At 34.6% G+C, this 13127-nt stretch overlaps 1 long non-coding RNA gene across 2 annotated transcripts in view; it reads left to right on the top strand.

The window, feature by feature from the left end:
• LOC310898478 overlaps positions 1 to 13127 on the top strand; it is a 147895-nt gene that overhangs the window by 77746 nt on the left and 57022 nt on the right. For both annotated transcript variants that reach the window (XR_014583323.1, XR_014583324.1), the window contains exon 2: positions 3598 to 3725. This is a non-coding gene — a long non-coding RNA (uncharacterized lncRNA). The remainder of the gene's footprint in view (positions 1 to 3597; positions 3726 to 13127) is intronic.

The following is a 13127-nucleotide window of genomic DNA, read 5'->3' as shown; positions in this document are numbered from 1 at the left end:
GGAGGACCTAATTCTGTCCTCATCATCCCTGGGCAATTTATTTGTATCAGGTAAATGATTTCAAGCATAACTTTGCAAAAGTTTTAAGATGCATTATTCTACCTGTGTTTCTTCTGGTAGAGGAAAACACGTGTTATAAAACAGTGTAAGTTCCTTCTGATGGAAACTTACTCTTTAGTGTTCAGTTATTCTGAGTGGGATAGGAAATGATAGGACTGGACAGGGTGGCCTGTGCCTTTTTATAATCCTTTTACAAATTGCTCCAAAGAAGGCTTGTACTGTTATGTTGAGGAGAGGAAAAAAAGGTCATAAAACTGTCTTTCTCACCTTTTGGGTGCATGGCTTAATTTAGTGCTTGCCTAAATGTAATCTAAACATGAGTAGGGAGTTGTGGGTGGTGGGAGGTGAAGATTAATAAATAAATAAAGAGGCAGGCAGCAGATAATCCTTCTGGGGTGCCTGAGAATAACCTTTCCTGGTCATATTTGGTAGATTTTTTTTTTTTTAAGTATATGCTAATGTATGGATTTTTTTTCTCCAGGTTGTTTAGAAATGTGCTACATGAGTCTGAACAGTTTCAACAAGATTCAGTTCCATATACCCTGGTTGAGAGTAAATTATTGCATATCACATTTATTAGATATTTTATTTCTTCATATTTGGCATTGGTCTTTCATGTATTCACTAAACAAGAGAAAAATGTTTAGCACAGGCATTTTCACATTGAAAATCCTAAAGAGAATAGAGTAGTTCCCTTCTTTTTTTTCATATTGCTTTGTATTTTTAAATAAACAGTCTAAATGAAGAAATTTGATTTAAAAATTAAGTTAAGATTGTTAGCTGATGTAAATGCATGTTCAAATTAGCGTTGTTTTATGTTGGACAGTAATTTTAGTGGACTTTTTGATGGAAAGATGAGAGTTCAAAATCATGTTATATATCTAGTATGATATGGAGATGTTTCCATCAAACTGAGTGGGCTATTTGAGCAGATTCTTGCATGGGATTGTTTTTAGTTTTACTTGCAGTTCAAAAAGCATACTTTATTTTAGTATGTAGAAAACTGTTTCCTGAATGTTTGCATTCCTCTGTGGGAAAGGATCATATTTTTTTATCAAGCCAGGTCAGATTACTATTGTTGATGAAACTTGTTTGTAAAGCTGGCCCATTCAGAACATCTATTCAGAGGAATGGAATAATTGCTGTTGCTTTTTGAGCCACATTACACTATTACTTTTCTCTGAGTTGTTCTTGAGAAATATAAAACGTGTTTCTCCCTTCTGTGGGTAGACAGATGGAAATGCACCATTACTGTTTGACTATTGCCACTACTGGCCCTATGAATCTTTAAGATGTTAAACAGAAGGGCATGGATAATACCAAGTCAAAACTTGGGTTGTACATTATAGAGTATTCACAAATAATGTTCCCCCTCTTTGTTCAGTCCTGATCCAACTTCTCTCCCTATTGCGTTGCTATTACCATTTCAAAGGAGAAAAGAACAGAGAGAATTTACAATATGCATTTCTTTTTCACTTTCTCTGTAATAAAATGCAAACAACTTCATTTTCCACAAGGCTACTGCTGGCTTGCTTTTAATCAAACAAATATCATACCCATTAATTATTGTTTGATTTAATTATTAATCAAATGATGAAGAAAGAGTTCTTGGTCATTCACAAAGATGCCTCTTGAGCTGTCCAAGTCAGTTATAAATAAAGAAGGGTGTGAGAAAGTAGTACTTCAAAAGTTCCCAGTTAATGTGAATATGGAAGAACTCGCCATGGGTTATTTGCATTAACTAATGATGACCTGAGATCAAAGTCTGAGCCCACTGGAACTTGAGCTTCCAAGGTACTCTAGTTCTGAGATGTCTAGTGAAATCTTCCAGAAATGAAATATAAACTACTGTAATGGGCTATCAAAACTGTCAAGCTGGCTCAGCAGAATGAGTGATGTGTTTAAGTTTGATCATTTTTCAAAAGCTCCATGAAACTAGAATAGTTCCATCCAAATGGCCACAAGCGACTTTTGTATCCAATTATCAAAAACAAGCTTAACAAAAGCTGTCAAGTGCTGAATTGTGTTTTTGGAATCGTGCTGCAAAGCGATAAAATGATTACCCTTAAAGAGAACTTTGTACATAGATTAATAAACATTTCTCCTACTTAGTGATCCAAAGCAGTAATTAATGTCAAAAAGAAGTAATTCCATTTTTAGCTTGCACACATACTAAAAGTTTAAATGTTTCTTTTGTCGACAAGTCTTCTACAATACCGTAAAGCATGCAAGCACAAAAGGTGAGGGTTTAACATTAAGCAAAGCCTGACAGACTGTAAGTACTCACAAAGCTGCTCTTGTAGAAAATCACTGAATATGTAAAATTAATTAGTATAATTCTGATCAGTGATTCTCTCTCAGTAATAGTTTTAACTAGAATTAATAATCAGCTACTCTTTGTATTTTTTTAATGTATGCTTCTGACTTTACTGAGTGCATTAAAAATAGAGCTGAAAGTTTTTTAGGGAGCCTTGCTGCAAGCTCTTATCTCTTTAAAAATAAAATAAAGGCAAGACAAGCTTATGAGAAGAAATATAATTAAAGTCACAGACAAAGTTAAAGATGGTGGGTGAAATGAGGGCAGCAAGGACTTCTCTCCTCTCCTCTTTAGAATCCAAAGCAGTAGGGGTAATGAAACCAGAGAGCAGAGCCTAAAACCCCAAATGCTTTCTTTTTAGTTCATAGCAAGTTACCTCTGAAGTTTTCGATTCAACTGAAGTTTCCATTTCCTAGATCTTTTGGAGCAATGCTGAGACGAGGGGTCTCTATTTCTCCAGTTTTAGCAACAAGTAGTTTAAACATAAAAATATGAAGCTAAGAAAACATGGTAAACATGATTTCCTGGTATAGGTACTCTGGTTCTATGTCATAGCCCTCCTCTGGACCCGTTCTAACAGCTATACATCTTCCTTGTGCTGGGATCACCAGACCCGCATGCAGCACTCCAAGTGGGGCTTCACAAAGGCAGAATAGAGGGGCACAATCACCTCCCTTGATCTACTGGCCACTCCTCTGTTGAAGCAGCCCAGTAATATTACTACCTCTAACTTTTAGGGGGAGTTGAATTTTTGTGGTTTAATGTTTAGTTTGTTTCCAGAAAATAAAGAAGAACCAAGCAGTGCTTTTGGGGCGCTCTGAAATACGTGATGTTTGTTACTGAGAACAATTACAAAATATAGCTTTTGTGTTTTGATGACACATAAGAGACAAAGAAAGAATTTACAATATTTCTTTAGCAAAAGCTACGTGGTTGTTTTATTTCATTTTAAATTGAAAATGGATCTTTTGGAAGACAGAATAAATTCATGTTTTTAGAAGTTGACACCAGGAATTCAAAACTTTTCCACAAGCTTTTCTTCTACCATATTGAGTCTAGAATAGTCTACTGGGACTAGCATTTGAAGGTGAGCATTATTGTCACGCTTCTCTATTGTTTTCTCAGCTGAGACAAAATAAAGTAAACAGATTCAGAACAGCTAATGCCTCCCTATATTTATTTGCCATTAATTGAGTTTTTCTTTTTAATTTATTTGTTAGAAAACCATCAATGCTTGGAGAATTCCTTCTACATCAAGATGTAAATCCTTCTGCCGCCTTTGGATGCTTCACTTAAATGACTCTAATCTAGTTCTGTCAGTCAAGTAGATTGTCCACGATCATCTCTGGTAAGAAAATAATATATATTTTTTGTAAGTACGTTTTATGAAGTAGATATTTTTTTTATTGAGATGTACTCAGTATAGAAAGTAAACCTGTGTCGTCATAGGAATTAATTTTTTACATTGATTCTTGGTGTTACAATAGTTAATAGTGTTTTGTATTGTAAATGGTATGAAACGTTGAGTCTTTTAAAGACTATCAAAATCATAATGCAAATCATTCATAAGCTTATAGAGGTGTATTTTCTCAGTTGCACAGCAGTACCCTGAAGGAACATCATGGGCCTGCCTTGGGCTTTATGGGGAACTCTGAAACTGGTGAAGCTTAATATGGGCATTGAGATACTTCTATGGTGTACAAGATTAAAACATCCTTAGTGTTATGAATCGGATTCTGGTCAGCATACATTTGGAATACTTTACTTGATATACATATGAAGGTGCTTTACATTGCCGAAGTAGAGATCAGAGTAAGCCCTAAATATTTACTGTGAACTCTAACAAGATATTTTGCCGTGATTCTTGTCAAGTACCCAAGGGTCTGGCTGGAAACAAGGCTTTTATTCACATTATGCATACACTATTTCATGTTTTTATTAACTTCTTAAGCCTTGCTCAGACTTCTGGAGTAGAACTGATATCAGACTGCATTTGCTGAAACTTGCAAATGTCTGAAGAGTATATACAATGTTGGTAGCTTAGAACTTGGCATAATGAATTTTATTTGCCATATCGCATGTCTCATATTTACTACTGACAATAATTTTGCTTTTAGGAGCTTCACTGCTTCTTCAACGGCTTTCAATAGATAACAATTTGTGTTTTATAGTGCAACATACATCACATAGATAAATCACACTTTAAGACTTTGTTGGCTTTTCAGTCGTGGATTAAGCCAGGCTAAAAGGTGGTTAACCTTTTCAAAAATTTCTAGTTTGCCTTTGTTATTTAGATAATTCTTATTTCACTTATTAAAGCAAACAGAACTAGGGTATTTTATGAAAGATGTTTACTAGGGCATCTGTCTTGTGTTCTCTGTATGAATTTGGAGTTACACAGCTAAGAATTGTTCCCTTGGAAAAGCTATTATCAGGAGAATATTTTATCAGATCATATGAAGAAAAATGTTATTTAAAAATAGTTTGCTTTATTACAGTAAAAAAATTATAAACAGAAAACACTGACAAATAAGAAAAAAAAAAAAAAGCTGCTTCCAGCAGCTTTATGTGACAACAGACCTTACTGAAATAGAAGAAATTAAAAGGAAAGGTCTTGAACAAATGTACTTGTAGTAAAAAAATAAAATAAAATAAAATAAACAAAAACAAAGGAAAAACCACACAAAACTTGAAACTGAATTTGAGAATTATTTTTTCATACGTATTTCTAGCGGGGGAAAAAAAAAGTAAGATTTCAGAATATCTATTTTGTTTACTTTGGAATGAAATCAGATTTTAGGATTAGAAGTATTTCCAGTGACCAGTATCTGACAGTTTTTCTTCCTCTGTGAATCAGAGGAAGAAAACCATTTAAAATATGGTTATATTTTAAAATAGTGTAGTAACTATGCTGGGTCTTAAGTTCTAAGTTATATTAATATATTTTATATGCAAAGACTCAAAATGACTAACTTTTTTGTATGGTTATCTTTTATTCTTTAATGTTATACATATGAAACAGTTCTATACTGTGCATTGGAAAAACATGTAGTTTTCTAGTAGGAAAAGGAAGCTGTATTACAGGACTTGTGTAAGAACTTACAATGTTGCCAGTGTTGGATGACTAGATCATCAATCTTGAAACCACCAGATTCACAGATATCTTTCACATTGTCTGTCTGCCTCTTAAACATGTAGGCTGTGCCAAAGCTCGGAGGCAAATCTTCACTGAGAAAGGGAGGATGGTGGAGCAAGGTTCTTGTAGATCACGACCATCACAGTGAGGGCCTTGCTGAAATGTCTATAGGGTGCTTCTGTTTCAACAAGTTTTAGGGTACAGCTTCAACATTTCAAGTATTTGTCATATTTTCATGTGCAGATGTTAAAAGAAAAAATCTGTTGCTTCTGTGGCATATCCAATGAAATGTTATTTCCTGTTCTCGGTTATGTATACAAAACTGTTCTCAGGTAAATAGTTGAACCCATCCTTTAGGTCAAATGAGAGTAAACTTGGAAAAGATCTGTATGAAACACCACATGCTTGCAGGTACCTTGGCTATTATTACTTCATGCTTTGTCATTTCAGTAGGCCTGCAAGAGATGTGGTGCTGAAGAATATGGGAAAGCAGTCAATGATGCATTATAGCTGCTATTTTTTCAGTGTCTTATTCCTTAATGAATTCCTTCTAGGCATGATCTTGGCTAGCCTGATATAAGCCTGGGAGTCAGATTTTTCACTTAATTAGATCTGATCAGTTGCCATATGAGAGCACGTTTTACTATGTTCTGAGTAATTGTGCTTGAATGACAAGTATGTGTCATAAGAAGTTCAAATGCCTTGAACAGTATGTACAGCATCTCTAAAAAGAGCAGGTGGTTTTGTTAAGTAGTTTTGTTAAGTGTTCAGCTCCTGTAGATTCTCTACTTTTCTCTCCTGTAGATTCTTTACTAAACTTCAAAGTAATGGTCGAGATGGCACTTTCAACAACTCAGGGTTTCATATATGATCATATGATGTCTATGATCATAATTACTAGGTGAAAATTAGACATGCAGTAATCATTTCTGTCACTAAAAAAAAAGTTCACAGTGAAAACAGAAGATTGGACAGACGCTTTGAACCTAATGCCCAGAGTGATTGTTATGACTTACTGTACTCCATATGCTCAGTGCTTTTAATTAAATAAAATCTTCCCCAGGGCTTCTGGGTACTTCCTGACAAATTCTTTTCTTTGCTTCTATTGCTCTCTGTCTTCATCTTCTTTTCTTACATTTTGATTTGAAACCCCTTAGAGTAGAGGCCTCTTATTCTAATCAGAATTGGATAGCATAAAGTGCAATGGAGAATCCTGTTGCTTGATTAGACCTATTGCAAAAATGACAATAAGTTACAGTATTAGGAAATGTTTTGACCTGCCATAAGACACACACAACTGAAAACGGCAAAGATGAAGCATCTCCTTTAAAGCGACCAGTGATATTAAAGAATTTATTTGAAGAAAAAAAAAAAAAGAAATCTTTGCCAGCAGCACTGACAGGAATACTCATATGAACTTTTGCAAACATTATTCTGCAAATGCCATTCTAAACAGACATACCTTTATGAACAGTAACCTGACATTTATAACTATACTAAATAATGCAACAAAAGAATTTTCAAGGTTCTTGTGAACCTTTCCACATGCAGACTTTGCAGTTTCTTCAATTATTTACTATGTTTAGAAACATCTCAGTAAATCAGATTTTTGAAACACAAAGCAAATATTAACTGTTGAGTTACATGAGGATTTTGAGTTTGTGTCAGAAGGAATGTGTGAAAAGTCACAAAATTCTTTGTGACTTGTTTTTAACAAAACACTAAATCAAACTACTTTTCCATTTCTACCAGTAGAAACCAAAGCAGTAGATATATTTTTTGTAAGGTTTAAATATTGTTACAATGAACTGGAACATGACAGTAATATTTCTGCAACTAGAGAAATGAGAGGCTGATTCTCTGCTGTTGTGTGCTACTGGCCATGTATTTCACAAAATCAGGATAAAATTTCCTACTTGTTGGCAGAGTCCATAAGCTTTTAATGAAAGTGTTCTTGCATTTTAACTAATGTTTTTTATTAACAATTTTATTAAGTAGTTAGTTATATTATGCTCAAACATTAGAGGTCATTACTAACTTGCTTTAGTCTGACCAAAATTAGTGAGATACCTAAAATGAACTGTCGTTACATGTAACTTCCATCTATTTCTATTTTTTTAATATCACTTTGTTTTGAGAAAGATGTATGTGAGTGCCTGTACATATGTCAAGTGCATGACTGTAGGCTACAGAGATTTTTGTGATACATAAGCCATTCAGCTATGGTTAGCGATATTGTAAATATCCTATGAAATGCTGAGAGTAGTTGGTCAAAGAATGACACAATTTTTTATTTTTTATTTTTGAAGAAAGGAGTTGCAGTAAGACATCTCTTTTCTTTTTAGCCTTTTATTTTGAGAAGAGAGTTGGGAATTAAGAAGAATGTAAAGCTCTTCCATTTGACAGAAGAATGGATCTCATGCCATGAACAATGGATTCAGCATTCATTACAATAAGGTTTTCTCAGAATAAATTCTACATTGCCATGACCAGAGTGCTAAGAGCAACTCAGCTAATCTAAATGCTACTAAAAAGAAGTGTGTGTATGCACAGTTTTGCGCCATTCGGGCATTATTTCAGAGGTTACTAATGGAGGAAGTGCGTTTTGTTTTTTAAGGGCTGGGGAGTGGGGAGAAGCAGTCTTCTGTTCTTTCCAGAAAACCCATGTCTCACCAATGACTACGTCAAAGTAATTGTTTGAAGCAAGCTAGAGTATTCCAACATTACACATCCTATTTAAGAATATTCTGGATCATAAGAGTAGGGGTTCTGAAACTGCCTGAGGTTTTGATATTAGAAGTTGCTTTCTTTAAGCACCCAAAACTCTTCAGACCTTCAGAACACTTTGCCTGGAAAAGGCTTTGTTAGACTGTTACTGTTGCTGTAGTGTTGCTTCTAAATAAAGGAAATCTTACCTGTTCCTTCAGAACTCAAGATGATCTTGACTGTGTCAACAGGTGTAGTAGTTTTGTTTGTCATGGTAGGAACCTTTAATAAATTTTCACTTATTTGGGGAATTAGCAATATGACTTCTGTTTAATATAGCAAATCTGCTAATGTCACATCCATTTACTATTTTTAGGAACTATTAAAAGGTAAAGAAAATATTGGTTGCTATCAAGGCACAATTTATATTTAAGAAAATTAATTTTAACTTTATTTTCAGACTCAGAGACAAGAATCTTTTGTCAGTCATAAGGAAAGTTCTGTTTTTTTTTTTCTTTTCAATAATTAAGGAAGTCCAGAGATTGTCTTCTGAGAATTATTACCTTAAAGGCCACTGTTAGTAAGATTTGTTGACTCACGCATAAGGAAGTGCTCTATACTTATTAGAAATGTGCGCTCATTTTCTATTAAATTTCAAAGGGACTTTAAAATTATTTCAGGAAACAGAAGTATTGCCTTTTGCATAGCTTATTTTTAGAAAGGTTTTGAAAACTCAAAGGAGCTGGAAGCTTATCAAGGGACTAGTTATCAGGGTGGTCCTCATTTTGAAGTAAAATAAAATACGAGTGTGGAAAAGAACTGATGTATGAGCTCAAACTGATCAAACAATTCTCTGTGGACGTCAACCAACAGGACAGGCTATGGTCAACACTTTCAGAACTTCTGGATTTCTCTTATGGTTCATAAATAGTGTTTCATTCATGATAACTTTTTAAAAGAAATTGATTTTCTACTTGAAATTTTATCAATATCGGAGGGAGAACTTTCTAAGTGTTCATTGTTTCCTCCACCCCCACCTCTCATCTCTCTGTGTAGTAGAATACATTAGAGCAAAACTCAGGAAACCATCCTTTCTAGAACATGCTACAGTGTTACTGCTAATAATCATGTATCTTGGATACTGAAAAGGTTCTTTATAATTCTTGGAAATCTCTCAGTATCCCTGTGGAAGATGTAATTTGTAACAGAAAAACAGTAATATTTACTTCAGATCCTTAGCATCTTGATAGATAGTCTTTATAATGGAAGTATTAATACATGTATGCTGAGGCTTAGTGTCAAGGATTAAAATTTAGTTGTGCAAACACTTCTTCATATTTCATGGTTTTGTAGGACACGGCTGTTTTGCTTATAAATTTGTTCTTTAAATGAACCATTCTGGAAATTCAACTAGCTTAAGTTATAACCAGGCTTTCAGCTGTTATAATAGTGTAATATAAAGTAACATTTAAATCTGAAGCATAGAGTGGCCAGGAGTTCCGGAGCTGACCACTGAATTTGGGTCCCTATCTGTAAAACAACATTAATGTACAAGAAAAACAACAGAACATAAAAATAGAGCTTGGAGATGAATATTTAGGACATCCAAAATCTATTTTGTTGCAGTGTGCTATGCTGGATCAATAAGAGAAATGCTAATCCTTTTGGAAATCTTTTATTTAAAAGAAGTTGTGTGAACATCCTGTTCTGTAGTGAGGAAGGAGTATAAAATAGTTTTGCTGATAACGGGTGAAAGTTAAGTAAGAAAAGAAATAAACAAGCCTGTTGCATTTCCCTTAACCAGTCTATTTCAAATCAGGATGAACTTGAAAAATCAAGATGAACTTGAACTTTCTCAACTAGTGAATATGAGATGTCTTAAAAATGACAGTTAGGTGGCTGAAATAGTTTATACCAAAACCTAAGGCATTCAGTTTACTACAGATGATGCAAGACAGCACAATGACCTCCTGAGATTTCTTGTTTTATTTTTCAAGGAATTAATTTCCTTAAGCATTAGTTCAGATACTGCTGGAGGCTGTGTCACATTCTTTGTGTATATGCCTGATAGCTGTACTCAATCTAAATAGGCAAACAAAAAAATAAATAAATAGTAACATGACTATCAGTTTGTGAAATGTCAGTTTCAATTTCTTGATTGGCTCACCAATCTCTCCTCTCCCAAGAAAGGACAGGAAGGGAAAAGCAACAGTTATTTTTGACATGCCCCTAGGTAATTATATTCTTCTTCATCAGACAAGAATGTGTATGCTTGACTGAACAATTCAGAAATTAAAAGCTGCTGTGCTTATTTGAAAGGCATGTTTTCTTTTGGGGTTTGTGCCACCATTTAAAATAATCTTTGTCTCATTTTAGCTATGATCCTCTCTTGGGGAATCAAATGGGTGGGTTTTTTTAATCAGTATTGATGAAGATACAGCTGATCAAAAACATAGCACATTTTTTAATGCAAAACTGAAAGGAACTTTCAGCCAACTCTTCAAGGAAGAGGAGGAAGGAAGGACCCCAAATTTTTCTTTCCTCTTCTGCACTTCTCTCCATCATCAAGTTTTGTGTGCCTTAAAGCTGGTGCCCACAAAATACCTGAAGGGTGTATGGGGAGATACTGCAAGCTCCTAAATCATCTTTATGGTGCATTGCATCTCCCATACTGATTGCAGAGGCTGTTATTAACTGGTTCCTATATGATGTGTTGCTTTTTTACTGGGAAATGAATGAGGACCAAATTTGTCAAATGAGTGCTAGACATAAAACCCAAATTTAGGAATATGAATCAAAATAGTTTTGTTTTCAGGGGAACTGGGCTCGCACCTTTTGTTGCAGCTGTACACTTTGTGGGTACCTACCTGATTTGGAAATGAGGGTGTTATGGTTAAAGTGCTCAATGTACATCTTAGTAGCTAAGCTTAAGGACCAAAATTTGAAAATTCTGAGACTGTCTATGCAGTAATTTTTTCTGTTGTTCATGTTGCATTTTCACAGTTCTTTTAATTAGTCAGTTAACAAAAGAAACCATGATAATCAACTCCTCCACCTCAGACACGTGGTACATAATTCCTGCTTTTCATCTGGCTCATTTATTTCCACTTATTGACATAGACCAAATTCACATTAGATAATGTTTCTGTGTAGTTTTTCCATTCTGAACTGACAGGGTTAAATTTTGTGCTTGCTTGTTGAAGGTTTTTTTTTTTTTCATTTAAGCAAAATTAATTTGATCTTCTTTGTAGCTCACTAGCTTTCTAATCTCCACAGCCATATTATCACCAGCTTAAAATAAACTACGCACTGATTGATTGACTGACAGGGAAAAGTTTTTCTCATTTGACTAGAAATGCATCCTTTGCCAGAAGTGAGCCTTTTTTTTTTTTTTTTTGCCAGCCATTTCTTTTACTAACATTTTATTCCACTCAAATGTTAAACAATTTGTTTCTAGACCATCATGCAGGGAAATAGCTTACTGCTGCTTTCCCCATATTAAAATGCTGCATGTGCAGAACTGCTTGGAGTGAATATTTATGAATATATGTTCTAAGTTGCATATTCAATACAAAATTTTAAGTCAGACCCAGATATATGAAGAATAAAGCTTTTTGCCTTTTCCTAGTTCATGATGTTATCATTTATCTGCCTCACCTCATAGCAAGCTTTGCAAATAAGGTAATTTTGCAGCAGTCTACAGCCAAATCTTAACAGTTGGCTTTCTGTTGTACTCAGATTTAGATCTGAGCTTTTAATGCAGCTTATCTTCTAGGATGCCCTTTATCACTAGGAGAAAGGGAGAGATGAACTGCTTTGCATTTTTCAGATGTAGTGTGTTTTGGGGTTTTACCAGGACCAAAGTCTCCTGATAACAGCTGAGCTTACAAGAGAGAGGAGGAGAAAGCTTAACATTAAATATGATAGATAAAACTACAGGTAACCTTTGGAAAGGAACAACTAAGTAACACGTGATCTGTTTAAATATATTATGACTTTTTATTTTTGCTGTTAGTGAAATGAACCATTTTATGAACTTAAACCTGATGAGATATGCATTCTCAGCAGGGCGGAGAAAGTTTAATCACCTACAGGTAGAAAATTGATTTTTACTCTGTGTAAGGTGATGTGTAGTATTTCTTTAAATCTATAGTAGGAAGCAGAACACATCCCCTCATGCTGTACAAAAATCCATTTACCAAAGCAGAAAGAAACTTAAGTATATTCTAGACTGTGAAACAGAGTGGAAACAAAGCAGTTCTGGAGATGGCACTTTGTACCTATTGTAATAAGGTTTATTTGACAATTGTAGAATAAAGTGTTTAATTTTTTTTGTGGTGTGAAATTAAACAAAAAATTGAAAAATATTCCAAGTGGAAAATGTGCAGCAAAGAATAACAGGAAAAGAAAAGGAATTACTTTCTGAGTTAGGAGTAGAAGGGATGGAAAAAGAAAATGAAGACCAGAAAGGGGAAAACAAATATCTGTACCCCTAAAAATGCACTTTTTCATGCACCATAGAATCTGCATATTGAAATTAGGAACAAAGTTATGTGAAGAGTTACTAGAGCACCGACATTCATCCCTCTGCACTTGTGGTGTGTGTGTTGATGAGCTGATCCAGCTCCCGTCTGTTTTCTAGATTTTACTGCTGGCTGCAAACAGTAGATATTGTTCAAACCAGAATTTCAGTGTACAGGAATGAAACTAGAAACCTGCATACTTGTCGATGCTGGCAACATAAATACTCTTACTATATGAGGAAAAAATAACTTTCTATCCAAGATAGCCACTGAGTAGTTCCTCAGTCTCCCAAAATGAGTAACAACTCATTTTGTGTATGCTGTCTGTCTAGACTTTATTACTGAGCAATATGTAGCCGCTAGAAGCAGAAGACATAGCTTGGTT

The sequence above is a fragment of the Anser anser genome, assembly GCF_964211835.1.
Source record: "Anser anser genome assembly, chromosome: 4".
NCBI lineage: Eukaryota > Metazoa > Chordata > Aves > Anseriformes > Anatidae > Anser > Anser anser.
This window is presented reverse-complemented; position numbering and strand designations above follow the sequence as displayed.